Source organism: Canis lupus, chromosome 19, assembly GCF_048164855.1.
Source record: "Canis lupus baileyi chromosome 19, mCanLup2.hap1, whole genome shotgun sequence".
Taxonomy (NCBI): domain Eukaryota; kingdom Metazoa; phylum Chordata; class Mammalia; order Carnivora; family Canidae; genus Canis; species Canis lupus.
The window spans coordinates 51920892-51933706 of NC_132856.1; the positions used below are offsets into that span (position 1 = coordinate 51920892).

Below are 12815 nucleotides of genomic sequence, written 5' to 3' on the forward strand. Positions count from 1 at the left end.
AATCTTAAAAAAAAAAAAAAAGCAGCCCACTGGAGTAAATAGGGAGTTTTAAGTGCAGTAGTGTTTCATTGGCTGGGCTGTTGCTGGGGCAGAAGAAAAGCCTTTCCAAAAAAAAAAAAAAAAGAAAGAAAGAAAGAAAAGAAAAGCCTTTCCTCCTCAGCTGGGATAGTAAAGTACTATGACCTGCAAGGTGACTTGAAAGACAGGTCTTTTTCTATTGGGTCTACAACTGATAACAAGCAGTGGGGTTTGAGTGCTCCTCCTTCTGTCCTCCTGATTCTATTAAATGAAGTTTCCTCACATTAATGTTCATACTGCTAATCTCTTCTGTGCATTTATAAATTAAATTTTACCATAAGCATGTATGTATAGGAAAAACAGTACAGATAGGGTTCAGTACTATCCATGGTTTCAGGCATCCACTGGGGTTCTGTGTCCTCCACCAATAAGGGGGTCTACTGTATCATTTCTAGCACTGGGAATTGTGTATCAATTTATTCACTGGAATCCACACCTCCTGCCTTTTAAAAAAAAGTTTTCATTCACGTGAAAACCACTGATGGGGAAAATGCAAACATATGACAACTAAGCCAGTTCTCTCTCCCTGGGGAGTTCACCCGGCAGGGAGAGAGGCAGAGTCTCCAGGGAGAGAATACAAACACTTCCCTATGCAGCCACTAGATGGGCGTTTTCCAAACTCTTTCGACCATGACCTGGAGTCACAACATGACCCAGCAAGCATACATCAAGTAAATCCAACCAGCTTTACAAATCTGTCCTGACCATGCTCCCCATGAAACACAGTCTCTCTTCTTTTCTTCTTTTTTTAAAAGATTTTATTTATTTATTCATGAGAGATAGAGAGAGAGAGAGGGGCACAGGCACAGGCAGAGAGAGAAACAGGCTCCATGCAGAGAGCCTGATGCAGGACTTGATCCTGGGTCTCCAGGATCAGGCCCTGGGCTGAACCCGGCGCTAAACTGCTGAGCCACCCAGGCTGCCCTTCTTTTTTTTCTTTTTAAGGCTGGTCAACCCCCACATGGATGTTATGGTCTACTACTGCCGGGTCTGTTGAGGTACCTGCTGCATGTTCTACACTGACAACAACACATAACCTGTGGAGAGGGTGGGAGAGAAGTCCCCCACAATAGGAGTGCACAAAATGCAAGAATGGCCAGGGAGGCATGGCATCTATACAGTTTCACTTGTGACAGTCCCTCCCAGCCACCTCAAATACTGACTGAGAGCCAACTCTGCTCAGCAGAGTACCAGGTATTGGGCATCCAGGGGCCAACCAAGCCCTTGCCTGGTGCAACTGACAACTGAGTGACAGAGGCAAGCACAAAGTAAACATGACATGATTACATTGGGGTGAGGGGGTTTGCTATGAACTTGTATTATGAACAAATAAGCAGGGTTAACAATCAGGCTGACAAGAATCACTCTTTCAGTCGTAGTGGCCAGGGATGGTCTCAGGGAGGGGACATCTAAGCAGAGACCTAAAGTGGAATGGAATCAGTGGCTACTGATAGACAGAGGGACCAGCAAGAGCAAGAACAAAGGCCCTGAGATGGGACTGTGCTGGATCAGAGCAGGAGAGGGGGATGTGGCAGCAGATGAAGTCAGAGATGGGTGGAGAGGGCAGATCACAGGCCTTGAGGGCAGCTGTGAGGAGGTAGGAGTCTACTCTAGGTACAAGGGGAAACCGCTGGAATGTTCTGGGCAGGGTGGTGACATGGTCTGATGATGGTTTTAGAAGATTCCTCTGGACACACTGATGAATAGATGTTAAGGTTAAAAGAATGAAAGGAGTAGGGATGCCTGGGTGGCTTGGTCAGTTTAGCGTCTGCCTTTGGCTCAGGTCGTGATCCTGGGGTCCTGGGTTGGAGCCTCAAATCAGCTCCCTGGTTGGCAGGGAGCCTGCTTCTCTCTCTCACCCCTGCTTATGCTCGCTCTCACTATATGCGTCATTATCTTATACATCTCTCTCTCAAAAAAAAAAAAAAAAATCAAACAAACAAGAATGAAAGGAGTCAATGATGACCAAGGTAACCAATAGGGCCTCGGCTAGCATAAAATGTTTGAAATATATATAAAAGGTGTCCCTGGGCAGCCCGGGTGGCTCAGTGGTTTAGCGCCACCTTCAGGCCAGGGTGCGAACCTGGAGACCTGGGATGGAGTCCCACATCAGCCTCCCTGCATGGAGCCTGCTTCTCCCTCTGCTTGTTTCTCTGTGCCTGCCTGCTTCTCTCTCTCTCTCTCATAAATAAATATATAAAATCTTTTAAAAAATAAAAATAAAAATAAAGAAAAGGTGTCCCTTCCTTAGGGCTGACCAGCCCTGGAGCCAGGTTTGGCAAAACCCAGCCAGGCTGGATTTTAGCTCCAACTTGCATCCCTTGGTTCAGTACTGGCAACTGGAGGTGCGAACTGGGGAGACTATGGGAGGAACAAGGGGTTTTCTGCAGAGAGAGGTTAAGTCAATGGTCCAACATCACACAGGGAATCCTGCCTCAAGTCTGTCTGACTCCAAGGCCTGAGTAACTGATTTAGGCTGAGGATCAAAAGGCAGAGGCCAGCCTGAAATGGTGCAAAGTACAGGCAAAGGGAAGCACTCTGACAGGCAGGGGTATCCAGGGTGTGTTCCCAAGAGGCAGACATGGGTGTTCAGTACAGCAGACCAGGCTGTGATCAAAGACACAAATGGCAGTCGTCAGGGCCTGATGCAGCTCCCAGGGCACGACAAGTGGACCCCTGTGCTTCAGTGTCACCATTAAGACAGCGCAATCATCCATTGTTCCACTGTACTGGGACTTATGGTCCAAGTCAGGGTGGCACACATCAAACCCCTTTCCCTCTGTAACAGGTGAGACAGCAACTGCCATGCAGCCACCTGCTTCCTGAGCCAGTGGGGCATGACTTACTTGTGAAAAGAGAACTTAAACCATCCCAAGGAGCTATTTTAAAGCTCACTGCCACTAAATACAGGGTCCATCCTCCTTTTATCTCACACAGGGCTGGTGAACTTCACATTGAGCAAAATCCAGACTGTTCGCAGTAACAAGTACCCACATGCAAAAATGAAGACATGCCCCCTCTATAACAAAGAAACAGTCCCAAAGGGAAGCATGCTGGAGATAAGTTTAGTCGCAAAGGCTTTGAAGAGGCCTGGGCTGGTTTATGCCCTGCTAACAGTTCTCCGTTTTCTAAAGAAAACCCCTTCTCTAAGGGAATTGAGAGGGAAATGGATGCATCCCTTCCATTCTCTCTGCCCTATGAAATCCAACTGCCCAGCAAACCCAGCTACATCTGGCACTATCCTCAAGGGCCTTTCCTTTACTATAGATGATTTGAGGTCAAATTTCTCATGCCCATCAAATCCATGTCCTGAAAAATTAGTGTCATCAGCATGTAGTTAACCAAAAACTCCAATCATATTAATGAGCCTTACACTTCTTAGGGATGATCTCCATAAGGCTTACAGCAATGGCAGCTGCGTTTAGCTTCAGACTCGATTCTGAACTGTCCCCCCTCAGACATTTCCCCCCCAATAATCCAGTAGCAGTTACTTCCCTTTTACAGTAGCTTTTGCACATCCTTTTAATTTTTTAAGTATTTATTTTTAAAAATTTTAATTGTTTTGGGGGTGGAGAGAGAGAGAAAAAAAAAATCTCAGGCAGACTCCCTGATGAACAAAGAGCCCCATGCTCGATCTCACAACCCTGAGATCATAACCTGACCTGAAACCAAGATCCAGACACTTAACTGACTGAGCCACCTAGATGAGTAATTTTTTTAAAAATTAATTCTCTGTTCCAATCAATGTTACAAGTTATTAGGAAATATGCGAGATGAGAAACAAACATTTGATGTTTTCCAAAACCCATACCACCAAACACACTTCCTTCTTTCCAGTGCATTATGGTGAAATTGCAAGCTTACAATCTTTAAGTTACAAAAAGCAAAATAGAAAAGTTGATTCCTTTGCTACCACTTTGAAAACATACAGAACTATTACAGCAAGACAAAGATATATTCTGTATCTCAACCTGCCAGGATGTTGTAGGAATCCTAATAAATGATACCAGCTACCAACTGTTCCGCACTGTGTGCTAGGTGCTGTCCTACGCACTTTACAGATGTCATTGTTGTTTAGACCTTGCAATAATCCTTGCAGGGTACTATTAGTGCCCCCCTTTGCAACTAAGGAGATGGATATGATTAAATGAGAACAGGGCGCTTGTCTGCCTGTTTCTGACTGAATTCTCAGGCCCCGTCAGAGCCTGGCTCATGGTAGGCTCTCAATGCCCACTTGTCCGAATGAGGGAATGTAAGGTTGGGCCATTTCTTGCACAACTCTGGGGGGTACCATTCATGTTGTGTTCTGTCTATGGTCAATATGAATGGGTCCCTCTGTGCCATAGCAGCCTTAATGACTGAGGCCAAAACTAGCTGACACATCTGAGGATTCACTAAATGCCAGGAACTGTCACCTCCATTTCTCTAAGGCACCAAGAAGAAAAGTGGCAAGGCCAGGAGTTGAACCCAGAAGGCTGAATAGAGCCTAAATGTCAGTTTCTTCACCAGCAGAATGTTGTTCTTACCCAACACACCTAATCTCTCCTACATTCCATAAACAGCTAAGACAGGGGGCTAGTCTAGGGCTACCTCCCAGTGTCTTGAGGGTCCATAAGGAATGACAAAGGTATGTGGCACATGGAGGAGCATTTAATATTGTTATAATTACGTATGAATTGATTTTAAAGACATTAAAGTACATATAACCAGCACATCAAATCTGAGCTTCCTGGGATATAGAATGACTCCAAATTATTTTTTTCATTTTTTAAATAGTTGACTTACAAATATATACACACGTACGTACAAAGAACATTAACTCCAATAAATCAAGTGCTTGCTATATGTCAGGCACTGCAGTGTGTTAAACAGCTTCTCATGCTATGTTTTTAACCCTAACAACAACTGTTTGAGGTAGCATAGCTATCATGCCTGTTTCACAAGTGGGGGTACCTAATGGTCAATGCCTTGCTTAAGGTCAAGCTAGGATTTAGAAGGCTGGGTGTGAATCCAGGAGGTCTGATCCCAGAATTAGCAGTCCTCACCACCACCCTTACCAACCACCCAATTCCCTCGTTCCCAGGAGACAATGGCCTAGAAAGTTAAAAAACCAACAAGAACAAGTAACATTCATTGCTTACAACCCAAACCCAGTCCTATACCAAGCATTTCACACATACGCTCACTCCATACCCCCAGAGATTCTTCTCACTCATTCCACAAATGTTCCCTAAGGACCTACTATGGGCCAGACATCTTGGGTATACTCCAGGACACCAAGCAGACACGATCCCTGCTTTGATGGCCCTCAGAGAAGATCGGATATGTAATTCCAAACTGGGGTAACTGCTACACAGGAAAGGATCAAGGTGACATGCGAGTGTAGCAGTGGGAAGCAATGACTGCTCCAGGTGGTCAAAATGCAAGCCTGAACATCCTCCCTGATTCTGAGAAAAGGCCCCCTCTTCCAAGCAACTTCCTTGATCTCTGGCTCCCATCGCTCCTCTGTGCATTCACTGTGTTCCTCTCTCAGGAAGGGTAATGAGGATTACATGATGGGCCATGGGGAATTCTTCCCACATTTACCATCTGTTCCCCTACCAAACTGGAGAGGCTCCTCAGAGCATCCAACCACCAACCATCGAACACCCAGGAAGGACTCAACAAATACTTGCTCCATAATGAAGGAGGAGATTGGGCCTGACAGCAACAATGGTACTTCCCACTTGCCAGGAACCATTTTACAGGTTTTCACCAACTCCATTTGTGGCATTATCCCCATTTCACAAACGAAAAAACTGAAGTTCAGAGAGATTAAGCTATTTATCTAAGGTCACACAGCTAAGCGACCGACAGCGCAGGGAATCAAACTCCAATTGGATCTGTCAATTCAAACTGAAAACTTGTTCCAAATTCCCAGGAAGTGACTCTTGCGCTTATTCCCTAGTTTCCCCAAGGATTCACTGGGGGGAAAAAATCAAGACTGGTGTCTTCAAGACCAGCACAAAACACTCTCCTAAAGGCCCACATTTTAAATAAAAGCTTTAAAATCTAGAAAACCAAATGAAGACGAAAGGACGCAAAACAAAAACAATGCTTTCAACAGCAAACAGTTCTACCCGTCCTCCCCCACTAGCTCTAGACTCCCCACTTCAGGGCAAACATTTTGAAGTCACCACTTGCAAGGGATTGGGGGAGTTATTTACTTTTCTTCGAAAATCCAGAATTTGTGATTTTTTTAAAAATAAAATTTTAGATCGGCTAACCCAAATGGGCTGCTTATGCTCGTTTCCAGGCGACACTAGACTCATTTGGGGTTTTTCCTACTAAGCCCCGACCGCAGCCTCCCCAAAAAGACAACATTCGGGTCAAACCCGTTACAGCGTAGCCAGAAAAGCCCCGACGCCCTGCTATTGTTGCTGCCGCCACGGACACTACGACCGGGTGCCCGGCCCCCGGCCCGCAGAGGAGGCGGAGAGCTTTGTCCGGCGACCCCGGCGAGAGCGCGCGCGCGGCCTCCACGCGGCCCGGGCCCCCACCCCACGGCCCGCGGATGCTGTAGCCGCCGCGGCCTCGCTACACTGTGGCCTTGCCCGCGCGCGCAGTGCCGGCCAGGCTTCTTGACCCTCGGGCGCCGCCGTACCCCAGCCCCGCTCTGGGCGCCGGCGGCCCCCTCCCCCCTCGGCGCCCCGGCTCCATTCAAACCGTCCTCCCAAGCCCCGCGCCGCGCTCCCCCCGCGGCCCGCGTTCCTTACCGAGAGTGGCCGGCGCCGTCGCCTTCCCGGCACCGCCCCCGCCCCTCCGCGCGGGGCCGGGGGCAGAGTGGGCGTCTCGCCTCTCCTCACGAAACAAAGAAGCCGCCGCCGCCACCACCGCCGAGTGAGGGTAAGTCTCGCGCGCGCGCCCGCCCGCCTCGGCCGCCCCCCCACGCCGCCCGCGCCCCCGCTGCGCGCGCACTCGCCAGCTCCCCTCCCCCCACACTCGGCTTCTCTCGCTTCCGCCGCCCGCCCGGCCTCGTGCGCGCGCCCGTCCGCCCTTCCGCTCCCAGTGCGCGTGCGCGTCCGCTCGGAGCCTCGGGGAGGTGGGCGGGACCAGAGAGAGCGGGCGCTCCTGCTGTACCACCCGTCAGTCCGGGACGGTCTTGCTCATGCGCACTGGGGTCTTCGTCCTCACGCTGCGTCCCGACGCTGCCGGGCATGCGCAGAGCGAGCGCCACTGCGGCGGTGGTGGTAGTGGTGGTTCCCGCGGCTGTGGCGGGATGTTGGGGGATGGGACGGAATGGTTGCGGGGTCTGCGGGAAAGGGTTGGCCTGGGGGGATTGAGACTCAGAAGTGAAGACCCGAGGCTGTGCGTAAGGGCGGGAGGCGGGCAGGCTGGACTGGGGCTGAGGCTAGCCGGCCCCTGGGCCAAGGGCGGGTCTGGGAGCTTTTATTTATTTGTGGCCGGGGGATGGCAGGGTCCGTTGGGCAAGACGTGGTGGGCTTCAGTCGTGGCCGCCTTTTCTTTAGAACTTCTCCAGCACTATTAGTCTGGCTATTTTTTGATCTGCTGCTGAGTCCCAGACGCAAGTGCTATGGCACCACGTAGACGAAGCAACCATGTCAACCGTTGAGCTCTCCCCGGAAGGCAACCAAGAGGCAAGAGAAATAAGTAACATAGATTGTGTTGAGGTGGAAACGTGGACATTTTAAATGAGGCAGCCAGAGAAGGCGTCACTGGGAAGATGTTTGGGACAAAACATGAAAGCAGTGAAGGACAGAGCTTTTGATCGGAGTATGCAGGCCCTGAGCCTTTAGGCCGCATCTCTGGTTTGAAAGTACCTCCAGTGCCACATCCTTTAGTCCTGCAAGTGGACAAGCGCTCCCCTAATCACAGCTCACAGCCTGTGACTGTCCCTATTCCTGCTTCTCGGGCCTGCTCTTCCTCATTTTCAGGTCTCAGCTGACAAACCACCTCATATCTCTCATCCTTTGGATCGCTGCTTCCTTTTCCTTCACATTTCTTGGGTGCCCTGTTCATTGTCTATCTTCTTCCTCTCAATTATGGCAAAGTTGTTTTTTAGTCGCGGTGCACCGGGGTGGCTCAGTGGTTGAGCGACTGCCTTTGGCTCAGGTTGTGATCCCCCCAGGGTCTGGGATGGAGTCCCACATCGGACTTCCCGCAAGGAGCCTGCTTTTCCCTCTGCTTATGTGTCTGCCTCTCTATATGTCTCTCATGAATAAATAAGAATCTTGTTAAAAATATAATAATAATATAATAAATACAATTTAGGGGCACCTGGGTGGCTCAGTGGTTGACCGTCTTGGCTCAGGTCATGATTTCTGGGTCCTGGGATCGAGTCCTGCAACAGGCTTCTCCCTCTGCCTGTGTCTCTGCCTCTGTGTCTCTCATGAATAAATAATAAAATCTTAAAAAAAAAATCCTGTTGGGATTTTAGAAAAATAAAATGTTTTAGTTGCTAGTGAATACCCAGCATCTACATCTATATAAAGGATGCATCATTGTAGTGCTCTCCTCCACCACATCATGATACTTTCATTTTTTTATTGAAAGAAAAATAGATTGGCTGCCGATTTTGTGTGTATCATAGCTGCATCAACTCGTTGCTTCTTTCTGAGCCACTTGCAGTATAGGGTAGACAGATCTCATGTTGGAGTCAGAAAAGACCTGGATTTAAAACTTGACTCCATTGTCAGCTGGGTGATGCCAGGAAAATTTACTGTACTCGTCTGCACTTTCCTTTTCTTCACCTGTGCACTGGAAACAATAATGACACTCACCTCCACAGATTGGTTATGAGGAATCTGTGAAAGCAGGCCACCCGGAAGTTCTCTGAACCTTAGCCCATAATATTGAGTAACACACAATGGGTAAGTGGAATCTAAACCTCAATAGCTCTCCCTCAAGTGGTATTTCTTTCTTCTTTTTTTTTTTTTAATGCAGAGTAACACTTTATTTTATTTTTAAAGATTTTATTTTATTTATTCATGAGAGATGAGAGACACAGGCAGAGGGAGAAGCAGGCTCCATGCAGGGACCCCGACGTGGGACTTGATCCCCGGACTCCAGCATCATGCCCTGGGCCAAAGGCAGGTGCTAAACCGCTGAGCCACCCAGGGATCCCCGCTCAGGTGGTATTTCTAAAGCATCCTCAACATGCTAAACACTGAGCTGGTGCCTGGCCTCCATTGGTGCACTGAACAGTGTTCCTGCTCATAGTTTGGACAGTGCATGAGCTCAGTTTACTGTCTCACATGTTGATTAGCTAATGCATGATAGGAAAACGTAAGTGCAATGGAAGAAAAGCCCAGGATGCAATGAGATCATAACATAGGGCACTCCTGGTGTTGAAGAATCCCCTAGATCTTTCAGAGGAAGAGGCACTTATGCCAAGTCCCAAAGGATGAGCAAGAGCAGGGAGGAGGAGGGCCCTAGGTAGAGGAAACATGATGTGCCAAGACCCTGAAGAAAAGAAGGTGGGAAAGAAAGGCCCATTTGCCTAGGTGGGGGGTGGGGGGTGGGATGTCAGCAATAGCTAAATAGGACAAGGAAGGCCATGTGGGCTGTGGTGACAATCTAGATTTTCCTGAAGTGAGGTGGAAGCAACTGAAAGCCTTTAATCAGGAGAATCCCATAGCTGCTCATGCTGCAGGGTGGAGACTGGGCAGAAGGAGAAGGACAGGAAATGATGAGTCCATTTAGGCCATTACCATGGCCCAGGGTGGCAAAGTTGGTGGCCTGCACTAAAGTGGAGGAAGTTGAAGGTAGAGTGGATAGAAATTGAAGGACTAGACCTGAGAGCTGAGCGTGTGAACAGCTTTCTCTGCAGGTGAGACAATGGGAACATGGGAATGGTGGCAAGGGAGGAGCAAGAGTCCTGCTTTAAGGACAAGGTGTCTATCGGGAACAGTTTTATAGACCAGTGCTTCATGGCTGTATGTGGGAATCCCGGTTTCAGTAAAACTGATTGATGCCTTTAGCACTTAGGTCTATGATACATTTTAAGTTAATTTTTTCATATGGTATAAGATAAGGTTGAAGTTCATTGTTTTCCATAGGGATACTTAGCTATTCAGCACCAGTACTGAAGTGTCTGCTCCCACACTGAATTACCTTGGCACTTTTGTCAAAAATCAATTCACTGCTTAAGTGTGAGTTTGATTCTCAACTCCATATTCTGTTATTGGTTGATAGATCTACCCTTTGCTAAGACAAACTGTCTTGATAACTGTGGCTTTATAATAAGTCTTGAAATCAGATATTTCTCCTATGTTCTTTATGTATTTATTTTTAAAGATTTTATTTATTTATTCATGAGAGACACAGAGAGAGAGAGAGAGAGGCAGGCTCTATGCAGGGAGCCTGATGTGGGACTTGATCCCCAGGACTCCAGGATCACGCCCTGAGCCAAAAGCAGATGCTCAACTGCTGAGCCACCCAGGCATCCCTGTGTTCTTTTTTTAAACTTGTTTTGGGGCACCTGGGTGGCTCAATGGTTGAGCATCTGCCTTTGGCTCAGGCCTCGATCCCAGCACCCTGGGATCCAGTCCAGCATCAGGCTCACCGCAGGAAACCTGCTTCTCCCTCTCCCTATGTCTCCGCCTCTCTCTGTGTGTCTCACAAATAAATAAATAAAATTGTTTAAAAAAAAAAAACTTGTGGCTATTCTAAATCTTTTGCATTTCTGTGTAAATTTTATTTATTTTTTTATAAAGTTTTTCATGTTAGAAATGCAGTTTCCTTTTTTTTATTTTTAAGATTTTATTTATTTATTCATGAGAGACACAGAGAGAGAGAGAGGCAGGGACACAGTCAGAGGGAGAAGCAGGCTCCATGCAGGGATGTGGGACTCGATCCCGGGACTCCAGGATCACGCTCTGCGCCAAAGGCAGGCGCTAAACCGCTGAGCCACCCAGGGATCCCCTCTGTGTAAATTTTAGAATCAATTTATCAATTTCTACCAAAAAACTGCTGGGATTTTGATTGGGATCGCATTGAATCTATAGACCAATTTGGGGAGACTTGTTATCTTAATATTAAATGTTCCAATCCATAAACATGGTGTATCTGTCTATTTAGGTCTTCTCTAATTTCTATTAAATTTACTCTTTTCAGGCCTTTCCTACCCAACTGAAATGACTCATTTCAAGGTCACAGGCACCTGCCTGTTGCTGAATGCAGGCGTCAGTTCTTTTCATTTTCCTTGACCTGTTGGCAACAGTTTACATGTTACCTCCTTAGAATATTCTATTCACTTGGCTTCCAGTGAACCACACACTCTGGGGTTTCTTCCCATCCCATCATCTACTCCTTCATAGGCTCCTTTATAGCTGCCTCTTCTTCACACCGATCTCTTAATAATGAACTACCTCAGGACTTGGTCCCTATCTATTCATTGCCTTAGCTTCCAGTCTTGCTGACCTTAAAAACCCATCTACATTCTAAGATACCTAACCCAAAGAAGTAGAAAACAGGTACATGAACAAACCCCTATAAACAAATGTTTATGGCTGTTTCACTATTAACAGAAGCTAAATGTTGGAAGCAGCCCAGTTATCCATCCATTAACAGATGAAAGATAAAAGTGTGATGTACACATTCAAGTGACTATTCAGCCACAAAAAAGAATGAAGCCCTAAGATGTACTACGATGTGGATGGGCCTTGAAACCATACTAAGCAAAAGAAGTCAGACACATAAGGCCACATATTGTGAGTCTGTTTCAAATGCCCAGAATAGGCAAATACATAGACAGAAAGCAGATGGCCCAGGGGCTGGGGCAGGGGAGAGGGAGTAATTGCTTAATTGGTTCAGGGTTTTATTTGGAGATGATAAAAATATTTTGAAACTAGATATAGTTCTTACACAACATCAGGAATGTATTACGTACCACAAAGTATTCATTTTTAAATGTTTCAATTTTGTTATATGAATATCACCTTAAGTTTTTTTTTTTTAATTTATTTATTTATTCACGAGAGACAGAGAGAGAGAGAGGCAGAGACACAGGCAGAGGGAGAAGCAGGCTCCATGCAGGGAGCCCAACGTGGGACTTGATTCCGGGTCTCCAGAACCACGCCCTGGGTGGAAGGAGGCACTAAACCACTGAGCCACCGGGCTGCCCTCACCTTAAGTTTTTAAAAAATTATCACACTAATGGTTTCCAAATGTTTACTTATTGCCTACACCTTTCCCTTGAGCTCTAGAAAACTGCCTCCCAGACGCCATCATTGAATATTTAATAGGAGTTAAATTTTCATATCCATCACATCCCTCTTTTGCTCAAAGTGGCTCCCATCTTGCTAAGAATAAAAGACAAAGACTCAAGAGAATGAGAAGACTAGCCACAGAGTAGAAGAAAATATTTGAAAAGACACATCCAATAGAAGATTGCTTATCCAAGGGCACCTGGCTAGCTCAGTCAGTAGAGCATGCCTTGATCCCATGGTTGTAAGTTTGAGGTTGAGCTGCACATTTGGTCTTAAGGTCTCAAGACTCCTACAATAAAATTAACAGCCCAACTAAAAAATGGACAAAGCTGAACAGACAACCTCACAAAAGATCTACAGATGGCAAATAAGCATATGAAAAGATGTTCAACTGCCATTAGGGAATTGCAATCAAAGCACCAATGACATACTAGCATATACCTATTAGAGTAAGGTAAATCCAACTTGAAAAACACCAAATGTTGGCAAGGATATGGAGCAAGAAGAACTTTCATTCTTTGCTGGAAT

The 12815-nt window shown here is 46.8% G+C and overlaps 1 protein-coding gene and 1 long non-coding RNA gene across 5 annotated transcripts in view; one reads left to right on the forward strand and one right to left on the reverse strand.

The window, feature by feature from the left end:
• Positions 1 to 7009, reverse strand: part of SMARCA4 (SWI/SNF related BAF chromatin remodeling complex subunit ATPase 4) — a 93661-nt gene extending 86652 nt beyond the window's left edge. For both annotated transcript variants that reach the window (XM_072787229.1, XM_072787228.1), the window contains exon 1: positions 6834 to 7009. The gene's annotated coding sequence lies outside the window, so the exon portion shown is untranslated. The remainder of the gene's footprint in view (positions 1 to 6833) is intronic.
• LOC140610797 (uncharacterized) overlaps positions 6626 to 12815 on the forward strand; it is a 55704-nt gene continuing 49514 nt past the window's right edge. The window contains exon 1 of one of the 3 annotated variants that reach the window (XR_012012307.1): positions 6626 to 6963. This is a non-coding gene — a long non-coding RNA (uncharacterized lncRNA). The remainder of the gene's footprint in view (positions 6964 to 12815) is intronic. The other 2 variants (XR_012012306.1, XR_012012308.1) reach the window with 2 other exon arrangements.